Genomic DNA, 23,158 nt, shown 5'->3' on the forward strand with positions numbered 1-23,158 from the left:
CTGCTGTAGAGATAACTGGTAAATCTCATTTTTCCCAATGTGTGATTCTAAAACAGACCACCACCAACTAACTCCCTGTGGGCCCTTCTGCACCACCAAATCCCTCTTCATGCTGAAACATATTCCAGGTCTCACTGGATCCAACAGCAAATAACCCTCATCTGAATGCAAATTGATATGAAGTCCTCTGTGTCATTCACAAAACATAATTAGTCTTATGAGACAAAAGTATTTAGTCCAGGAAAAGATATTTTTCATATTTAAAGATACTTGGCAAAAAAATTCTCTTTGTTATTCCACTGAAGAAGAAGAACCTCACACTCCTGCAGTTCATGTTCTGCAGTTCTGCACAGGAGCACAATGCAATGGAAGGGATTAGAGCCTGAGATTTCAGTTCTGCAGAGTTAAGTGTATATATAATTTTATATATAACTTTATATATGATGTGCAAAGAGCCAAGGCTCCAGAGGTATCCTACTACAGAGGGATTCTAGGTCATGGCAAGATTTGTATGTACTAAATACAGAAATAAAATCTTTACAGAACTGCCGATTTCCATCTTTACAATAGAAGTTGCTTTAAAAATGCTAAGTAAGTTTTGTAGAATCCCATTCTGAGTCTGTAGAATCCCATGAAAGGAAATCTTAATCCTTTGCAATTTTAAATTATGTTTTATAGCACTGTATTGGATTACTGAGATGTTTAAAGCCAATAATCCCCAGCTGCTTCAAAGAACAGTTTTTGAAACGTAGCCACGGTTTCCTGGAGCAGCTTTGGGACTCAGCATTATGAAACCATAGACAAACCCAGAGAGTGATGGCTCTTTGAAAACACAAGTCACTGTGCAGGGAAGAGGAAGAAAAATAACCTCCTGCATAGTATGATGTGATATATCTGTCAGTATCCACCTCTGAATTCATCATGGAAGGAAAGCACTTTCGCCAGGTTTTGATTTACTTTGTACTTGTTTGAGGAGAGTGGGTGAACCTCATGCAAAGCAGGAGGGAGCAGGAAGACAACTTAGTATATTATGAAGTGAATGACACAGAAATAAGCCTGAGAGAGTGATATTAAAAGGCTTGGGAAATGAAAAATGGCTGCAAACAGTTTTACATTTACTTGCTGCCCTAGGGAGATCCACTTAAGATAAATGTGACAGAGGCTGACTGGTTTTGAGCACAAACTCTACAGCAAAACAACCAGCATAAGATAGGTCTTATTAAGGAACATGGTGATTGATAGAGTCATTTCAAGTAGTAACTAAACTCTTGGTAGAGTTTATTTGAAATAGTAATTGTGTTCTTGTGCATCTCAGACAAACTGGAATTCTCCTTATTTCCTGTATACTCCAAGGCCAATACAGCTCCAGCCTAGTCCATCCTTATTTCAGTGCAGTGAGATGGAAGTGGCTATAAATGACACCCCCAGGAGGAAACAAATGATAACTAAAGTGAACTCACTCCCAGCTACTAATGCTGTACTTACATGCTAAGCCAACCCTGAATATTTTTTTCCTTAAGAATGTATAAGTACGAATGTCTAAATAACACTTGTGCTGTGACTGACGGGCTTTTTGGTTTATGCCAGAAATGAGGCAGAAAGTCAAGATTAAAGAGTGAAAACCCATCAAAAACTAATGACTGCAGGCAGGTCTATTCAGCTACCAAACCAAGCCAGAAAGAACTGCACCAAGCAATCCATTTCTGTGGTGATCTGTAATCTCTTGCTGAAGGGCTGACAGTCTCCACACTATCAGAAATCTGAAGTCAGTCTGTGGCACCGCACTTACAGCTTCATTTCTAGAGGCAGCTTCAGCAGTGCTGCTGAAATGCCAAGCTATTGAAGCATCCTGTGTGCTCTTTATATGACTGATGTGCTCCTCTGTGAAACTCTTCCACTTTGGATAAAACTCTCCAAGACTCCTCCATCCCCTGGTGCCCTTCCATTTGGTCTCCCTCGATTAGGAAAGTTCCTGATAAGACTTCCCCCATGGAAGGACATGGAAAACACCTCAGCAGCACCTTGGTTAAGTCTAGCAACCATGCTGACTCTCTATTACAGGCTCAAATTACATTCTCTGGAACATTTATCTGTATAAAACCTGACAAATTAGTGAACTACTACGAGTCCCTTTTACAAATAGATTTGCTAAAGAGAGAAAGGTGAGAGCTAAATTACTCATCAAAGAGCCTTCTCCTTTTCTCAGCTCTCTTGGAGCTGCAGAAGGAAGAGCTCAGATCTTTCAGTCGTGCCCATGAAGGTTCTCTTTTTGATAGTTTGCTTAACTATTCTAGTTTAGTGCAAATTTCTTCCTTAAAGCCACTTCGAGATTTCTGAATGAAAAAATAAATCAATAAATAATTTTTGCCTAGGCAGAGATTGTCGGTAGAGAGACCTATTTTGGCTTGACAGCATGAGATAACAACCCTAGAATATTCCAACACGTTCCTAAAACAGCCTCAATAGCACTAATAAGAGACCATCACTGTTTAAATACCTAAGGGAGGCTCCACCTGAAAAGACCAAACCTGCAGATTTATATTATTATTTGCAAACCATTAAGTGTCCTTGAGATATCTTGTTGTAATTAGTCACCACAGAATATTTCCATTTAACCTAAAAAACAAATACACAAACACAAAGAAAACACCACCTCCATTCCCACAACTTTCCCTTTGGCTTCCTGACCTGCTCTGAGCACAAATCAGAGGAATTATCTGTATTTTCAGTGTTCAAAAGCTGTAAGGATTAAGACATAATTCCCAACATTATGTTACAAAACTAAAAATGCAGCAAGAAGTGTAAAGTGATACAATTAGATGCTAAGCACATAAATAGCAGAAAGACAGGCTCTTGTCAGCTTGCAATTAAAATTTGTTTTTCATTCAAATGATACATTTTAACAAAGGGCAAATTATTCAGGACATCTTTCACGAGCAGAACTTGCTTTGAGTTAAAGCTGTTCATCACTTATTTCTAGCTGATCATATCAACACTAACACATCCCAGAGACTATGGCTTGGCACTGTTTCTGACCTGTAATCACAGAGGATTGCAACAAAACATTTAATTTCTATTCTTCTGACAGAGCCATTAACAACAAGAATTTTAAGGCAGTGCCTTGCTGCAGTTGGAAGGATGTTTGTTATCAGGCTATCATCCTGAAAAGGCAAAATTTAAATGCCTTGAGCCAGGTCTTGCAGAAAAGTTTCAGAAACTGATGTTCCACAGTTAGCTGGTCATGGAAAATTGGGCAAAAATGGGCATTTTAAAATTAGATTAGTGTTATTCATAGCTGAAGCTATGAATCAACTACAATTAGCTGTATTTTGGAATAGCATTATATGTCTGGAGGATATAAATACCTTTTGCCACCATTTCTTTGATGCCAAGGGCAAGTCTTGACCTTAAGAGGTGCAATAATCAGGTCTTGTGAGATACATCTGCATCTTAGATCAACAACAAGAGCTCTTTATTTCAGATCTCCAGTGGCTTTTTTAACCAACAGGACAGTTATAAAAGTACCTGAGTGTGAATGAATGTGTGTCCAGTCAGGCACAGCTTTAAATTCCAAACCAATAACAGTTTTCTCCCTAATGAAGATCAGGGAAGTGTTACTTGAGAATGAGTTTGTGAAAAAGAAAGAGGAAAACAACCCAACATTTGGTAGAATGGCTGCATTGAGAACAGTTACATTTTTTGATTGAATGACCTTAAAATGAGACAAGTAGAGGGGAATGAGTTTATATTCATAGCAGAAAGATATATCCAAGCCCAAATGATAACCCCTCCCATATATGTACACACACAAACACATACACACACACCCCCATATATATATATACATAAAAGACTGAAAGCTGCATTCAAAAGAACAGGATTAGGCATTTTTTTCCCCATTAAATATGCCCTTGCATTCAGCATATTTTCTACCAAAATGTTCTTTTCAAAATGTTGCCAGGGTGATATCACTATTTCAATCCAACCAATTTCCTTTGAAGTCTCCCATAACAGTAATTAAATAAATTGCTCTTGGAGTAATTATGGTTTTTTTTCTGGAAAAGGAACTATTAGGTTAAAGAGAGATGAGAGAGTCTGTCACCAAACATAATCTTTCTAAATACTCTGGTACTTGTTACGTTTTATTGGAAGAAGGATGGAATACTTAGAATCTGTGGACCTTTTTAGTTTTCTAAAAGGAAATGTCGACTTCATACCTGAAATAAGAAACAAACTGAAATGACTGCTGACAGTCCTGGGAGTGCATAGAGAGGGAAAATGGAAGCTGTGTCAATAAAAACCTTTTAAAGACCGTGTATTAAGCCCAGGAGGGCCGGTGTGAGCTGGAAGCCCAAATTACGATGTTAGAAGTAAGGAGCTGGTGGACAAGATGAAGGTGACTGAAAGCCCAAGACTAATGACCAAGTGTATTGTATAAAATGGAGCTCTCCATAAATACATCATGTTTGCAAGAGCACGAGGCTTTGGAGACTGGGTTACCAGAGCTGAGAAGGGCCTGTGTGTGGCAATGCATCAGATTAAATGCCTCCCATCTCCGTTCGGGATTTTATCACCCCTGATGGAGGGAAACTGCTTTCACAGTTCCAAGTCATTGCCAAATATGTAACTTTATGTTTCATCTGTACTTTCCCTCGTTTCTGAGTCAGGCTAAAATTTTTAGTTGCAGTGTGTTGAATGTCCTGTGAGTTTTGTTCAGGTTTTTTTCCCAGATTAAGTTGTTTTAACTTTGCTAAGGACTCCCCTATTATTTGAGGAAATTTGACATATGCCTGATAAGCAGCCTGCAGCACCCACTGGTTTAACCTTCAGAACAGGCTGAGCAAACTTCCCTAGTGCACTCTGGCATCTCAGACTTCCCAGGATTTAAATACTGACACTTGCAGTTTTTGTTCACATCACAAGGAATCTAGAGTTGTTAATTTAAAAGCATTTTCATTCAGCAGGTGTGTGTCTTTGTGTATGATGCTGAACACTCCCATCCTCCTTTTCCTCTAAATCTCTTTGGTAAATAAGAAAAGGCTGCAATAAGAGTAAGCCACATGGATTAGGATCTGAATTTCTTTATGGAGCCTTCACAATGTCACATGCAAGGGCAGTGATATAGTGCTTGTCTACAAAGATAACCCTCTCTTTTCTCACTACTTTGAAAACCCAAAGTCAGGGGTTTCAACTCCAACAGTTGCAAGAGCGAGCAAGAGGACAATAAAAAACAGCTTCCTGGAAATCCAGTGGTCAGAGAGAATAAAGCACCAGACGGGCACCAGCTGGAGAAACTGGATCTGGGGATTCATCCAAGAACAGGGAACATCTTTCTGAACAGACATATTTCTTGTTCCAATGTAATGGTTGACAGGGTAAACATTGCTATAAAAAACTTAACATGATCTTTATTTTTTAAAACTCTTTGTGCAAATTTTGTGAACCTCTTCTGGCTTTTAAGCTTCAGTAAGTGAGCTTCAAATCAGACCCAAGGAATGGTGAATATATATTATAAGCAGGAAGAACCATTATGAAGGTCACACACAGCCACTTATATTGTGTTTGCAAACACAGCTTTAACTGAACCCAATTATAATACGTGACAGAAATGATTATGTAAGAATAAGATTACTAAAATGAATGTTTACTAAATGCCTATTTCATCATGGGGTTTAAATAAATAGCATAAAAAATAATTTTCCATGTGTTAACATGAACTTGTTAACATTTCAGAGCCTGGTAAGCCCATAGGATGGTGTTCCCATTGCCTGGGACATGCCAAGGGCCATGTGTGAGGCTGCCAGCACAGACAGCAGGACCCATTTGGACCTTCAGGCATCATCAGGGCTTGTTTTGGCCTGCCTGGGCCTCGGTTTTGGTTAACTTATTTGGCTGTAACAGGTTTTCTAAGGATCAGGTGGCTTTTGGTTTAGCTCAGGATGAGTGTGTGCTGTAACACGGGTGGTTTGTGTACATGTTTGAAATGAATAGAAAAAATAACAACACACCTTTCCCTATGGAATAAACTATCCATGACCCCCAAATAAAATGCAGCAGAGACAGGCATGGGATGATATGAGAAGATTTGAAAGTCCAGGTACAAGGTGATAGTGGAGGCCCCAGGCTGTAAACTGCTGACCAGGAGTCAGCTACTGGCCATGGAACAGATACAACCTTGGGGGCTTGGGAATTACATTGTGTACAGAAAATACACCTTTCACAGCAAACCAGGATGGAATGTGGAGCCACAGACCAAGCAAGGGTGTGGAGCATGTCAGGAAACATAAAAATGACTCTAGGTGGAGGAAGAAGGATCCATCCCTCTCTTGCTCTGGAACACAGGGACCCTCATCCCCAACTCCACTTCAAGACATCTGCCTGAGAGGCGACACACCTGGTGAGTGTGACACCAGAGAAAGGGAAGGTTGTGGGCACCACTTAACTCTTGCGTAAAAGCTCAGCATAGTTAAACTAATAATTCTTTGATTAACTCTTAGGACTTTAGGTTAAAAGTCCATTCTTAGCTTTTAACTTCTGTTCCTTCGGCCTAAATGATCTTGACAAGCTGTAGCATAATGAACTGATGGAGGCTCCAAGTAACCTGGTCTGAAAGCTCGGTGTGACACAGGCAGAGCAGCTCAGTCACACAACAGACAATATGTGAGCCATGTGTGAGCTCTGGCTGAAGGACACAGAGTGGGATGAAAGGAGAGAACATCACGTGGGGAGCAGAAGGAACCTGGATAATGACAGGGCCAACAGAGCACCAGCTTCTGCTTAGGAGAGTGGTTTTGACAATTATCAAAAAAGCCATTACCATTCTATTCTTTGCTGGGAAGTTTTCCCACTTAAACAGTTAATTGATCTTTTTATTTGTTAAATATAAAGCAAATCAAATCACTACAGACCTACAAGGAGAAAAGCAGCCATTCCATTTCTTGAATACACAGCCATTGTGTTATTGTGTTGATCCTGTGTTGCAGCAGAGCAGCAGCAACCAGTGGGTCACTGGATTTCCTGTGAGACAGCACAACAGGGTCTTTGTTGAGCTTTCCCTGGCGTGAGTCACTCACTGAAAGGCTGTTCCCTGTGTGGGGCTGTTCTCTCCTGGGTCTGATACCCAGCACAGAGGGGGACAGGACACGAGTGGTGCCTCTGGACTCGTGAACACAACACAGCAGTAGAGTCTGCAGTCAGTCCCCAGCCTTGGAGTGAACAGCTCATTAGTGAGAGTTAAATGTTTGTGAGAGCACATTCCCTGGAAAAATGAAGAGAAATCCCCTCTCTCCAACATGCTGCAGCTCACACATGTTGCCTGAAGTGCGAGCATGAAAACAGCTCGGGAGGTCAAGGAGAGTCTTTTGGTTGGTTGGTTATTTTTGCTTCAGTGCAGCCTCGGTTCACAAAACATAGCTTAGAGCATGAAACCAAGCCAAGAGAGGCAGGAGGCCTCTCTGAGTGACCAGACTTTGGAGATTACATAATCTGCTTTTCTATCTTGGAGGGAGAGAAGGGAGAATTGGAGGCCAAATGCCCAAGTCCTCTTGTAAAAGCAGGTATAAACCTGTAAAAGTACAACGGGATCAGACCTCAGAACCACAAATTTTCAGTATTTTAGCTGCTGTTTCTAAAAGAAGATTGTGTTCATAAACAGAATTAGAAAATACCCTGCGGGGTCAGTCCTGGATCTGATTCCAAAAGTTATATTGGCTCAGACTTCCCCTTTTCTGGCCTCTCCTGTTATCCCATTGAATTCATTAGAAGGTTGTGGCTACTGGCCAAAAGAAACAGTTAATGCATCCCAGAGCCCATATTCTTTGAAATATCTTCTGAGACAGGAATTTATAGCATTGCTATAATAAAACTCAGATTTCGACACTAAAGTATGTGTGCTTGCCACACATACCAGAATTATACAGGAAATTTGAACCATGAAACCCTGAGGAAATTCAGAAAAATATGCAGCAACATCTCGAAAGAGGCCGTTAGGACTTGGTTACACCTTTAAGAACAGCCTTAAGCAAGAGATAAATCACAGATGTTGTTACACAGGTAGCAGAAACAGACCTAAAAGAACTGCCATTGAATCCCAAATACTTTGGCTTTGGCACACTGAGTATAGCACATTTAGCCTCGTCTAGAGCAGTTACTGCCTCAGATAAGAAAAGATAGGACTTAGTCCTGACTCCACTCTCTCCAGGCCTTGCACTGCCTCAAGAAGGTTCGTTTTTTGCTTTGATGTAGCTGTTTAGTGCATTCTATTCTATTCTATTCTATTCTATTCTATTCTATTCTATTCTATTCTATTCTATTCTATTCTATTCTATTCTATTCTATTCTATTCTATTCTAATGTTTATTATTATGCATTCAATGATTATCCAATATGTGCTTTATATCCTAAAGAGTACATATTAATGTTTCTCCTGTAAAGGAACAGAAGTAGTGACTTCACCCAAAACCTTGAAACAAACCTTCATTTCTGAGACAAGGGAACGATTTTTATTCCACTACATGAATTCAGTGGGCTGCCACAGGCCAGTCATAATCTGTTATTGTTTCCCTACAACTCTGAACTATTAATTTTTCTTTTTAATGAACTGTCCAGTCTAGTTTAGCTATGGGAACTATGATGGAGCTGCCATAGAAATGGTTTATGTCATGCCTTTGTCAAAAGGCTTTCCCCTAGAGCAGTAGAATGTAATTGAAAAGCCATTTTAAAATACAGTAACTGAGCGGTTGCAAATGCAGGTTGTCAGGAATAGAAGGGAGAAAACCACTGCATTATATTAGATTTTACCAATCACAACTTGTGTGACTTTGTTAGTGTTTATACAGATGAGTAGAGTCACATGAAGTGCATGTGTAGCATGGTTATATCTCCAAGTACTCCTGAAAGATACTGAGGCAATTTTCAAGAAGTTTTTCTTCAACTGTGACTGAGTGCACAAGTTGGCTTGGTTAAACACCTCAAAAAAATTAAATACATTAAATTATGATTTATTTAATAGCATACAGAATACATCCACTTTCGAAACAGTAAACTAACATTTGAGTAGAATTCAAGACAGTTTTTGTTGCATATGAAACTTGAATGGCTGAGTACACAGCAACCAATTTTTATATGCAATATAAATGTGCAAGACAGACTATTTAGTTTTCTCTTGTGTTTCTTTTTTCTAGCCCTGGATGTGTGCATTTTTTTCTTGGATACCCTATGGTGAATGTTTTAAACATGCTATTATTACTATCATCATCGTTACTGAAGCCCAAAGTGAGCAACTATACAGAGGATTTATAGTTTAAGTTGGCAAGTTTTTGTAATAATTTCTGATCAAAATTGTTTCTAGAAGACTTTGTTTTAGCTCTTGGTTCACCCTTCTCACCTTTAAAGTAATTATGGGCATTTTGTTAGAAATTAATTTTATCACAACTCAGATTTCTCAAGGCTATTTTGACTCACGAGTGATTGGAATTCTGACAAGACTTTTAGTCAATATATCAACCTTTTAATGCTCCAGAGCAGAGCACACCCAGCCCAAACAGGGCTGGGATTTCCCAGAAAGCTGGGAAAATGCAGAGATGAGTGTTTGATGGCTCAGTGGTTTCAGCATTTGAGCTGGAATAAACCTTTTGCCACCAAGACCTGAATTTCAGTTCAGGTACAAGTTAATTGCTTCCAAAAACAAATTACACATTTCAACAAAGTCAAGGTTCTTTCAAAGCAATAGTACTTCATGGAAATAATTTTCTATTAAAAGCAGATAGGAAATCTAAAATGTTCATGTTAGGAGGTATTGAGACCAGAAGAGACAGGATTGTGAACATATTTCCCACTTGATGTCTTTTAAGTCTCTGTAATTTATAACAAAATAATCGTTCTTCTTTGGAATCTGACCAAGATATCTGTCTTATAATTATTCTAACAATATTTCCAACGATGTTTTAGCTCAAGCAAGTCTTGAAGAGCACCAAAAAGCAAAAGGAATAAATTCAGACTGCATCTTGTTACACAGACTGTGTGAAATGAGATTGTCTTACTCTTAACAGTTCACTCTCAGGCCTTTCTTCAAGAACCACTTAAGGATTCGATTTACTTTGGAGTGTCATCTTACTAAAATCAAAGCTTTTACCCTCATATATGAGCCTATTTCATTGAGATTACTAATATTCATCCTAAAAAAAACATGTAATAAGCTGATCCTGCAGGTACATGAGGTGTCTGCCCTGTGATGTAATTCTGTGGGTGGAAATCAACCTTTCCACGTGGCATTTGTGCAGAAACAAAACTATACAGCAATTTCCTTCCAAGATCTGCAATGTATGCCAGGAATGCCATGGGTTTCCTACCATAACCTTTCCATTAAAAGCAAATAATAAAAAGGGTGTTGGATGAGAAAGAAGCAAAGTATACATCATACAACACTGATTTTTATGGCCAGTAAGTGAACTTTAGCTTTTCTTCCTATATGGTGAACTCATCACAGCCTTCCAGTACCTGAAGGGGCTCCAGGGAAGCTGGAGAGGGATTGTTCATCAGGAATTGCAGTGACAGGACACAGGGAATGGCTTCCCACTGACACAGAGAAATCCAGGTGAGACATATGGAGGAAGTTCCTGGCTGGGAGGGTGGGCAGGCCCTGGCACAGGTTGCCCAGAGAAGCTGTGGCTGCCCCATCCCTGAAAGTGTCCAAGGCCAGGTTGGAGCAACCTGGGCTGGTGGAAGGTGTCCCTGCCCATGGCAGGGGGTGGGATGAGATGAGCTTTAAGGTCCCCTCCAGCCCAAACCATTTTGTGTTTCCATGAGTCTGTTCTTTTTTGGGCCCTGCAGACCCTTCATTCACAGATTGCTTTCAGAATCACACAACTGGAGGGAAATGTACCTGCTGTTGCCTACTCCCAGTCTCTCTTGAACTTCCATATACAAAATCAAAGCAGTGCAGGAAGGAATCTCTAGTCAGGATATTCCCACTTCCCGAGGCTGCTGGTCTGTGTTCCAGCTCCCAGAGAGCTCAGCAGGGCTTGCTGTCTGCCCTGCTGCTCCTTGTCCCACAAACAATAGCTAAACATGAATATTTTACCTTCTCAGCCCTTTGATTATCCAGATACTGTAACAGGAAATTTGCATTCCTGAACAGGCACAGCTGGAAGCAATTTAAGAAAGATCCTTCAAAAGAAGGGAAGAGAATTCAGGAAGCATATGGATGCACAGGTTTACATGATAATCAACAAAAGCAGCTCTTGTTCCTCCTCTTTTGCAGGGAGGCACTTCACACCCCAAGCAGAGGGAACATCCCACAGTTACTCTGCAGGAAGCTTTCTTTCAGAAATTATTTGTTTTAACTCGGATATGTAAAAAAAGTCAATGAGAAAAGACGCATCAGGTTTGCAGATCAGGCACGAAAAAAATGGAGTAGGGACCCTGGACTGTTAAATTCACTTATCTCATACACTGGTGACAGGGATTGGCCTTCATGTTTTCCTTTAAGCTTATCCCTCACAGTCCTTTAATTTGTGAAAATTTAGTTTAGTTGGAAGTGTAGCTCTGAAGTAGAGGCCTGAGAAAGAGGTCTGAGTAAAACCTTGAACTGAGACACAAAAAAACGTCCAAAGAGGCAAACTGAAACAGTGGTGAGAGAATTCCTGTAACTGTGCATGGAGCAGAGACCCAGAGAAACTGAATGCAGAACTAATTTCAGATATTTTTGCTATGTCTTCCTGATAGCCATAAATGAATTTGAAACCTAGTCAGGAAGTCCTCAAACCACACCCTCTTCAGAAGCCTTCTGTTGAAAAGCTGTATCTGAACAAGGGCCGAGCTTTGTCTGCAAAACGTGGCCTTTGTGTTCAGACAGGATGAGAATCCCCCATGCTGAGCCCTGCCTGGGGAGCGGAGGAGCTGGACTAACCTGGCTGCTGCTGGTGTCACTGGCACATCAGCCCTTTGCCTTAACGAGGCAGAGGATGCCACAAACACACCCACAGAGCTGCTCACAAGGGTGTTGGAGTGCACGGCCCGTTCGGCTGCTGGAAACGAGATTATTGTCACTCAAGGACATTTCCACGGAAATGAAGCATCTGTCAAGCAGGACTTGAGCGCATTGAATGCAAAACCTGTGAGTCAGCTGCGCAGAGACTTTTAACAACCTGGCTTTGCACTTCTTATCCTCGGCAATTCAGATGGGATCATGCCTTTGATTCCGTAAAAATGGTAGTATTTCTATATTCATTATCTATTTCACTTTATCTGTTTCTGTGTTAATTAAAAAAAAAAAAAACCAACAAAAAAAACCATTAAAAAAACCAAAAACAAACCAACAACACGGGCACTCCTGTAAGTGGGCAATTCTCACCTCTGTGGAATCACAGTAATAGCACAAATGAGGATCAGCACATGGAGGATTTGAAAAATGAAAGGTATTAGAGCAGCAGATACAACTATTTTTAAGTCTACAGTTTCCTGTACTGCTCTGTTTCCGCTTTCCACCTTCTCTGAAGCTGACACCCACTACATTCTTTTCCCAACACAAGTCTGAGCAGTTCCATTAAGCTCAGTGGTATTGCACAAAATATCAGAGAAATAACCCAAATATGGAATTAATCTCACTAGAATAAGAAAAGTATGAATCTTTTTGACTGATAAATTCAAGCTGTAGACCTAAATATTAGAAAAATTCTGTCATTTCTGTTCTTCAGAGCTTTAAACAAGAAATTAAACAAACAATCCAAAACCCACACCTTCTCAAACGGTGCTTTGCAGACACAGAAGGATGCCCTGTGTCCTACAGCATCAGCTCTCCTGAGTGACACAAAGAGCACTGGATAAACCCTCTGAGGCACAGAAACCTGGCTGACAGCACACACTGAGAGAGGATCGGTGTTCCCTCTCTCGCACAAACACTGCAGACAGCACAGGAACAACAGCCATGGACAGCTGACCCCCCTCATGTCACCGGGTTGGATGCAGGGCTTACCTTCACCCACTGGAAACTTGTTGCCAGTTGATGTAGCATATTCCACGCATTTGAAATGCCACTTAACCAGGCTGGGAGATGGTGTTGGTGTCAGATCTCTGTTGCCACGGATCCACTACTTCAGCTCTGGCTGCAGACAAGGAAATCTTTTAGAAATGTGATGCAATGGTGGTACCATAATAATAAGAAACTAAAGTCTACCCCTATAAACTACCACAGTAGCCTAAAAAGAGTCTAAAGACAAACAACTAAATACTAGTTATAATTTCAAGGAGAAAATTAGTAAATAGTCTTTACCTTAGAGTTACAGAATCACAGAATGGTTTGGGTTGGAAGGGACCTTAAAGCTCATCCAGTTCCACCCCCTGCCATGGGCAGGGACATTTTCTACTACAGCTTTCTCCACGCCCTGTCCAACCTTTTAAGGTTTAACAGACTATTGCCAGAATGTTCCCATAACTAAAATTGTTGAGCTCATATCAAAATTCTCTCACATCTTTTTTGTTATCTCTTGAAAAAAACCCCCAGAGTTCTAGGGAAAAAGTCTGTTCTGGGAATATTATCCAATACGAGACACATTGTAGTGAAAGAAAATAACAGCTGCAGATGCCATCAACCAACAAAATGTGCTTTGAACATTTCTAAGTGCTCTGAAGGTATATTAAAAAATTAGTGTTTTTACCATCATGATGGAGAAGGGAGTCAATTATTGTAGGAAGTAGAACTGTACTCAGTAGGGAAAAAAGTATCTAGGATGCAGCATTTTAAGGAAGGAAACAAGAAACACGTGGCTCTGCCTATAAGAAGTTCATCTATAGTTGTTTTGGTGGTTAAAATTCTTTCCTAAAAGGGTCAAGAATTTGAGCCAGGCTGTAAAAAGGGTTCAGAAACAAAAGGAAAGCTGCTGAGTCATTTCTTAGGGGGTGAAGCAAGTCTTTTCTTGAATTTAAATTAGTAAGTTAAGAATGCTCAGTTTCCCAGAGCAGTCTCTCATCACCCCTTGTGCTCCTGAGAATATGTTCCTACACAAGTAAAATATAAATAAAATATATTTAATGTGATTGAATGCCATGGAAATACTCAGGGTGATCTGTTGTTAAGTTTTGGTGTAGGCACTGTATTTATGATGCCCATTTGAGACCTTGATAGATTCTTAAATTGCACTAAATGAATTCAAGGACTAAGATTCATTCTCACCAAGGAAATCAGGATGGATTCCCCAGCACTTTCAGATTTAATAACTGAAAATTTCTATGAAGAATTATTGAAAAATAACCTCTGTAACTTGAGTTGATACACCCAAGTAATTAATTTTCTTCAGTGTTTAACTGTTGTCTCATCTATACCAATCCCCCATTTTATACCCACTTTTCACCCCCAATCAAGTTTTCATTGCAAAAAAACAGTTCAGCAGTGCAGGCCAAATTTCAAAGTTCCAGCAAAGGTGTAGAGAAACAAAATAGGCATTGACTGAATATGTAATGTTCAAAATTGCAAAAACATATTTCACACTTATTCCACCAAGGAAAGAAATAAAATCACGTGGTTTCTCTGGCCACTCATGGTTGCAGATATGTTGACTAACTGTTTTAAAAATTTGGGGTCATGTTCTATAAAAAAAGCACATTCCTAGAACGAGGATTTTGCTCCATGAAATAATTATTTGTGTGATGACTGAGTCACTAATACACAAGCTCTTGGTTTATAAAAATACTCCACACATGCAACACATTTATGCAATTTTCTATGAAGTACGTGTGGCATTTTAAAATATGCTCATTTTGCAAGCAAGTTTGTTTGTTTGTTTTCCAAAAAGGACCCTTTTTAACTAATTTACAATTCAGATGGATGAATGAAAAGAAAGAACTAAAACTGAATAAGCTCTCTCATTTTGATAATTTGTTCAGTATCTTTCCAGACAACAACATCTTTATGGATGACTTTGCAGCTCAAGGTTCCTTTATGCCCAAGACATTTGAAGTTGCTTGGATAAGTATTTCTAAAATATCTCTTACATATCCCTATGGTGGAATTTTATGAGCTCTGTTTTTGCTCTTAAAAGCAGCAAATAGTTGATTAAAAATATTGCCAGGCCTCAACTTGACCTTCTACACTATGAAGCTTTTCCCTGTGCAAACACCTGACCACCAGTGAAGTGACCATGTAAATCACAGAATGGCTTGGGTTGGAAGGGACCTTAAAGATCATCTTGTTCCAAGTCCCAAATAATAAATAATAAGTTTACTCTCAAGTACAGGCTCCATTCTTCAGTTACACTGCATTTCAACAGATATCAGGGGTTACAAATCAATACTTTTCGTAGCACTAACCATTATTTGAAGTAGAGAAATCTTCATATTAACATCAAGCAAGGAGAAAATCCTCCAAACATCAATTTTCATGAAAAACATGGTTTACGACTGCTGAATGATTTCTATAGCAGGGAAAACAGTTTAGCTGATTAACTGATGTCTAGGTATCAGATACCTTTTTATTTACTATTGTTATTTTATTTATCAGATGCCCATTATTTACTGAATATTATAATTTTATTTTCTTCTTTTCTGCTGCAGCTGAATATGCCTTCAATAGTGTGGTTCTAATAACTCTATAACCTTTACAAAAGGAAGAAAAGCCAAAAAAAAATCCAAGTTCTGTATTTACAGAAGGCTGTTTCACAGCCCAATTATAATTACAAGAAAACTCACAAACCCCTCCATTAAACAGTTCCAGTGCCCCAAATAGATTTGCCACAGTGGCTCTTTGAATCAAACCGAGCCCAACAAGATTTTTTGGGGGGTAAAAGAAGCCGTGGCCACAGAGCTGGTTTATGCAAAGTGACAACTGGAACAATTTGGAAATGTTGCTGGTCGGAGGGGGAAAGGCCCCCCAAGCATTGTCACTATGGTAATTACTGCACAATGCCTGATGTGAAATGGGCAGTGCTGGGCCCAAGCAGCAGCTGAATCCTGCATTGTCCTCGCATGATAAAAAGATTTGAAAGTCTGAAAAGCAGAGGAACGGAATCTCACAGCTTCTTAGAGGCCCCTCTGAAAGGGCCATTGTAACATCATCATAAATCCTGGGCTCCCCAGGCACTTGACAACTAAAGCAGTGGACAATAGAATTCTTGTGTTGAACAAAACACTCCTTGTCTGCCAAAGGGCTTATCTGCTTCATTTACAAATGTCTTTCTTTGTAGCAAAATAATTCCCTATTAGAAAAACTATTAGGAACAGCACTAAATAAATATTCACAGCTTTGCGGGCTGTTTGGCAAAGTGAATAAACTAATACAATCACAGAGCACGCAAAATATGAGATTTATATCAAGGAAACCCAAGCCTGAGCCACTATTTATTTTCATTTTTGCTTTTCCTGATTGCAGGGAATCACACTGCTTACACATTTGTCTCTATAAAAAAGACCCAGGTACATTATCACTAAAAGAGATGAAAAATATTAGAAATCTGCAAAGATCTCAGATTGGAGCAAAATCGTATCCAATGTGCTCCTAAAATTAAGTATTCCCTGAAAAGCAGTTACAGAAATAAACTTGGGAACATATCTGAGAGTTTAACAAAATAGAGACAAATTATTCACAGTCATCAAAGGATTTAAACTGTGGATTTATAACCATGTATGTTTAGGTCCCAGTTACTGAGAGATGCAAAAGCATCAGGGGTGAGTTGTTGAAATGAAAAAGTGCCAGATTATTGCAACTTTGTTCAAGCCCAGTGAAAATTCTGGTAGCTATCACAGAAGTGACCCTAAAATATCCTGTATATATGACACTTCAAAAAGCATTTCTGACATAGTCAGAATTCCATTGCCTCAAGTTTCCACACAGACAGTTATTTAATTATAATTTACTAGAGAAGTGCTTATGGAAAGATAACTGACACCATGCCCAATTATTATTGAAGGGAAACCTCACCAATCTAAATTATTGCTCAATCAAAGGGCACTTGACCATCCAGAGTCATCTGTACAGCTGAATTAAAACTTGAAGAGGTTCAAACTTATTCAAATCCAGTATGGAAACAACATTTTTATGCAGCCCAGGCAAAAGGACTGAGTGGCTGAATGAGTTTTTTTTCCCCAGCCTACAAAAATACAGGTATTTATACCCTGCAAACTAAACAGATACTCAAATATTCAGAATGTACACAATAAACGACAATACTGGTAGAATGCAAAAAGGAAGCACCTACCATTAATTAAAATACAAATAATGCAGTTTTGAGTTCACAAGGCAGAACCCAAGATTTAGGAATATGTGAGCTTTCCATGGTTCTACTGTGAATTTTTAGTCTGACCCTGCCACTTAACCTTGGAGACATTTCTAAAAGTAAGCAAAGACACACTGCAAAACATTCCACCCATGAAAAATGTACAAATCAGTATAAAAATCAGAGGAAAGAGGCCCAAATTCCGAGCTCCCGCGTGCCAGCTGAGGATCTCTACTGTTTGGGTGCAGAGCTTCACCATTTTTTCTGTCACCTTCTCTCCTCAGTGAATAATTAACTGTTCTAAAGATGTAGGCACAAGTTCTGATTTACCATGAAGTTTAAACTTGACTTCCCATATGCCATTTTTTGATGTTTGCTACTGTGTGCAGTGCAGTGCCCAAACTCCCCTCTCTCCTGAAGCTGTATCATCTGTATAAATATCATTTGAATGAAGTTATTCTGATCATTTTGGCAATTTGCAATTCAGGAACAAATTCAACAAAATCTGTTTCCTGCCAACTCAGAGTTTTATTCTGGTTCCTACTACATGGCACACAAGCACACCATAATTTTATATAGTGGGTAGTCTCTGCTCAGGTATAAAAAAGGGAGTCTGCACTGAAGTCTCTTAGTGCACAAGGGGCATTTAGCCCTGCTAGAGAACATGGATCTGGGTACCTTGACCAGAGAGCAGTGTCCTTGGTGTATATAATTTGTTCCTGCAAGTTATTATCTTGGCATCTAAATAAGCTTAGGCTGGGAATCACCTTCCAGGAGAATCTTTTTCCACTCACAGAGGCAGCTAAGCCAAGGAATGTGAATCCCACATGCAGCAACCAACACAGCAGCCTAGAATGATTTAGGTGGGAAGGGACCTCTGGAGGTCACCCGGTCCAACTCCACCACTGAAAGCAGCATCCAATTCAAATTTAATTTAGGTTATTAAGGCTGTCACTTCATCAGTGTCCATAGCTGAAATTAGAGCATGACCAAGGTCTCTATGGGCACTTTGAGGATGACCGTGTAATTCTGAAAGATGGTGTAAAGGAGTAGAATGAAACAAAGGGCAAGAACTGCATCAGAAAGAATAAAAAGGCAATCTTGTATAATCTGCCTTATAAATACAAATGCAATTACAGGATCTTTTAGCAGGTCAGGGTAAATAACTCTGACCGACCACACTTCAGAGCCTGGGGGGTGTTTGCATCGTGCTGTGTTCGCTCTGGAGCACCTGTAGCTTCCAAAGGTGTCCCTCATGCTGGGACGAGGCAAGAGTTCCTCTCTTTCTGTCTTTCACCACGACAACACTTGAACACTTGAGGTTTTTTTTATCTCCTTGTGGTTCTGAGGCAGGAAAGTGTTAATGTCTGCACCTGACAGCTCTGAGTTGAGTCCTGGAGAAGCGAAGTTTTCAACACATTTACATAAGAAGCCTGACATAAAATGAGGCTTGAAAACAGATTTTGAATTGAACAGTTGTACTATCTTGTCCCTTCCTCCAGAAGGAAAGGACCTCACCACTCAGCAGGATGACTTGTGGAAGGCAGGACACCAAGAAAAGGAAAAAGCACAAGAGCTGCAGAGAAGGTTTCACTCAAACAAGGTTCTGTTCAAACAGGTTTTGAACAGCCTCTTTCTCTTTCTGATGAACTATTCTGATTTTACATTATGCTCTCCCAAAACATTCCCCCTTGGTATTGCCATCCCTCCTCCACACTGCTGAGTGCTGAGGTTGCAGAGCCACAAGCAGGGAGAGGAGACACGGCCGGTGCCGAGCACAGCGCGTGGAAAAGCCAAGGAGCACCCTGAACACTGAGACCTGAAGGACACACATCCTGGCAGAAATTTAACTGGAAACAGAATAGCTGTGTGCTCCCACGAGAGACAAAAATACATCTTAATGCTTTGCAGAATGTTAACAGACTGCAGACTAGAGCCCCCATTTCATCCATCCAAGGCCAAATTAAACATCAGGGCAGAAAAGGTTTGTGTGGGCTCACAAGGAACAAATTAGCCCCTGCAAATCACATGAGCACCCAGGTCCTGTACTTCCCCAGTACAATATGACTTTATTAACTTTTTCTTGCTTTTGGGTCACAAGGGCCTGGAGGCAAACACCAGGCCCTTGAGGATAAAGTCTGTATTAATTAGCTTCATGCTGCTCCAGTCCCATCCTATCCAGGTACTAAGAATACAAGTGGATTGGGAGGCCTGGAGGCAGGTATGTTCTGTCATTTTAAATATCATAAATCAAGCCCTCTGTTTCAATGTTTCCAACTTCTCTGAGTTTCTTCTAAATTCTAAATTTAGAAGAAGAGGACCCACAGCAAGTAGCTACATATTTTTTGTACAGATATGCCTATATAGATATACATGCACAAAAATTACTATGAATTAAAAAGTATACAGTTTTTTCATGCATAAAGAAATATTTCTGTGTACCACACCGTATATAATTTGAATTCCTACATATGGGAAAAGTACTTCATTTGTACTCCAAAACCTGACTTTTCCTATTTGTCGTCTAGCAGATAATCTCAAACATATGTTCTTGAACCACCACCAGTAAAAGGCACATATATATCCTCTCTTGGAAAAACATGTTACACATGCAAAGCAACCCAACTCAGTTATTCCCATTGCAAGAGGAACACAGAATTGATCCAAAGCTTTCTAAGTCATGCTGGAACTCAGCTTCCATCAGCAGCAGATGTCAGACACTATGGATTGGAGCTTGTCATCAGAGAAAGAGTTTTATGGCAAATTTTCCTTACAGTTGTTTGTTTGGGTTTTTTCTAGTTTGTTTCCTCCCCTTGCCCTTTTCCTATTCTTTGGTGCTTTTCTTCCACTGAACTCAGTGATCCCTGTGGGTCTCTCCCATCTCAGAATATTTTGTGATTCTGTAAATACGAATGGCCAGATCCTCCTCCAGAGCCAAGCCAGAGCAGGCTGTCTTCACTAGCATTTGGGGCTCTATTTATATTATCTTTCTCTGCTACCAATTTCAGTAGGTTGTTCTCTATTTCTTTCCTCTGGCTTTCTTCTGCTCTCTTTTATCAATCTCTTCTAGTGACCTAAAAAGAAACCTAAAAATTGAGAGCCACTCAAGTATAAGCTGAATGCCCCCATTAGTCAAGCTGTAGGGGACACTCAGCACAGAAAATAAATTCAACTAACCTTTTGAAAAACCTTTATATAAATGTTCTACAAAATCATCCTGCTGGTTCGAAGTCCACTGGAGACACCCAAGAAAGAACAATTCTGAGAGGTACCATAAAGAAGAATAGCTCAGAATCCGTCCAAGAGACTCAAGAGAGACAGAACTCTTTGGTCTCAGAGACATTTTTTTCCTACCTTCTTCCTTTTATTAATAAATAAAGAAAAGAAGAGTTGTTCAAAGTCACCACAGAGATCTGACGTTTCTGAATTTCTGTGTGCCTCATTCAACTCACTGAACATCCCTGCCATCCCAGGAAGATACATGATTCATTCTGGGGAGCCTATTGCAAACCCAGCAACGACTCTTCAAACATTGGGAAAGCTTTTAAAAAAAGTTTTAATTCAGTTTTATTTCTAGACCAAATATATCTCTTTGCCTATTCCTATTCCATTCTCCTCCCAGACTCGCAGAGGTCATGGCTTGTCTAGATCTAGGGAGGGTGGAAGGAAGGGAGAATGGATAGTAAATTCATTTTAGGTCAACCAAAAGGCATTCTGTCTCTGTCTTTCCTAGTTGTCTTTTCCTCATTTCCTTTTGTGTTTCCTCAAAGGACATTACACAGTTGGCTTCTCAATCAAGAACAAGGCCATGCCAAATACATTAATTTGTCCATCAAACAGTCTCTAGGTGTTGACAAAAGAAAGCTTAAAGATGCAGAGAGACAGGCTAAACATTGATGATTCAAAAAATAAAGCCTCTTTAAATGGTACATTTCAGTTTTCAGGACTGAGCAACACTGACCAACTGGTGTTTTGATACAATACTCACCAGTATGTAATTTTTAAGAAATGGTAATTAGAGATACAGCTAAATATCACTGAGTAAGCAAAGAACTTGGAAGAGGAGGAAGGACCAGGAGCATCTCACGATGCTTGGTGTGTGTTTTCAACTCACAACTAATACAGCTTTCCAGAATTTCAGCAATATTTTTAGCAAGGATGATATGATTTCCCACTACCTCCATTTCAGGGTATTCCACTCCAGAAATTACAATTTATTTCTATTTTTTGTGGAGTTATTTTCTTTTTGGTAACAAGCCTCCCAGTTTGTTCTTGAGAAACATAAACACAGATCCATATTTCAGCTGCATCAGGTAATGAAGTGCTTGTAACACTGAACTTCACAGCCAAAATTAACCAGGATAGTCAATGATATTATTATTTAACATTTTTATGCTCTTCATTATGCCTCCCAAATACCACCAAGGCTTTAATTTTCTGTAGTGTAATTATTATGAGCTACAAGTGAGTGCATTATGAGGTTTCTTCAAAACAATGATTGTGAAATAGAAATACACATAACCAAACAATAACAGAGCAAGTGCTCTGTATCTTCTGGAGAAACTGCATAATTAGGAAAGGATTACTATATCCATGGGTTTTGCCTGATGGAGATAGTCCTAGGTGCAATGCAGTGGCTTTAAATAACAGCAAATGAGCTCCAGAGTACCACCAGCAATCATCTGGCAAACTCATGTGCAACCAACACAAAGGATATATTTACAAAAATAAAAGGATGATATAAAAGTAAAAAAAAAACCCACCACAAATAAACAAACAAGCCCACATTGGCTGAAAGCTGAGAACTTCTCTCCACCATTTAAAATGATTTCAAAAATGAAGCTACTCTCTAAATTTCAGTGTTTTTTTTCTTTTTTGACTCAGCCAGGAATATCCAGTCAAAAAGGAAGATTGCACATGGCAATAACCTCACTGGGAGCTTGGGGGGCTCAGCCTGGAGAAAAGGAGGCTCAGGGGGGACCTTCTGGCTCTGCAATCCCTGACAGGAGGGGGGAGCCGGGGGGGGGGTTCGGGCTCTGCTCCCAGGGAACAGGGACAGGAGGAGAGGGAACAGCCTCCAGCTGGGCCAGGGGAGGGGCAGGTGGGACATCAGGAGGAATTTGTGCCTGGAAAGGGTGGTCAGGCCCTGGCAGGGGCTGCCCAGGGAGGTTTGGAGTGCCCAGCCCTGGAGGTGTCCAAGGCAGGCCTGGCCGTGGCACTCAGTGCTCTGGGCTGGGGACAGGGTGGGGATGGGGCACAGGGGGATCCATGGGCTGGGAGGGCTTTTCCAACAGTAATGATTCTTTGATTCCATGATTCTAATTCCTAATAAAAATCAAAGATAACTTTATAATCATGAAAGGAGCCACTCTGCCGATTGTGCAGGATTGTGACTCTCCACAGAAGCATGGAAAGGTCTGTTTGCCAAGAGCTTATCTGAGAAAATATAAGGGGAATAATTTTCATACAGCAGTAACATTTTTCCTTTTCAGCTGAATTGGAAAGGGATGGAAGAATATTCTAGGCCATAACTTAGGCCTCCTGGGTGGCCTTGGGCAGATTTGCTGGGAGTATCTACACAGTGTATTGCTGGCAGATGTGAGCTTTTTCTGCCCAAGTTCCAAGCTGAGTTGAATCTGAATAAATGTGGTTAGAGCAGCACACTGTGCCCAACCCACCATGTCCTACTGTGAGCAGAGGCATAGGAGCTTGTGATCAGAGCTGCTAATTCAGATTTGGCACCGTGATAAACATGTTTGTGTAGCTCCGGTGGGCTGAGATTCCATCTGCCAACAATAGGCTTTGTGGACATGCCCTGTGCCCCTCAGCTCCACCACTGAGCTGGAGAGAATAATTAACGCCTGCATCTGAAAATGGCACTGGGAAGGTAAGTAATTTACTCCCACAATCACAGAATCACCGAATATGCTGAGCTGGAAGGGACCCACGAGGAT

The 23,158-nt window shown here is 40.2% G+C and overlaps 1 protein-coding gene across 1 annotated transcript in view; it reads right to left on the reverse strand.

Annotated features, from left to right (window-relative positions):
- CDH11 (cadherin 11) overlaps window positions 1–13,090 on the reverse strand; it is a 50,794-nt gene extending 37,704 nt beyond the window's left edge. Inside the window, exon 1 of the mRNA XM_027906171.1 lies at window positions 12,974–13,090. The gene's annotated coding sequence lies outside the window, so the exon portion shown is untranslated. The remainder of the gene's footprint in view (window positions 1–12,973) is intronic.
- Between the last annotated feature and the right edge of the window lie 10,068 nt (window positions 13,091–23,158).

This window comes from Empidonax traillii, unplaced genomic scaffold (assembly GCF_003031625.1).
Source record: "Empidonax traillii isolate 1590-97213 ecotype Southwest subspecies unplaced genomic scaffold, ASM303162v1 scaffold1255:size221984, whole genome shotgun sequence".
In the NCBI taxonomy this organism is placed as follows: domain Eukaryota; kingdom Metazoa; phylum Chordata; class Aves; order Passeriformes; family Tyrannidae; genus Empidonax; species Empidonax traillii.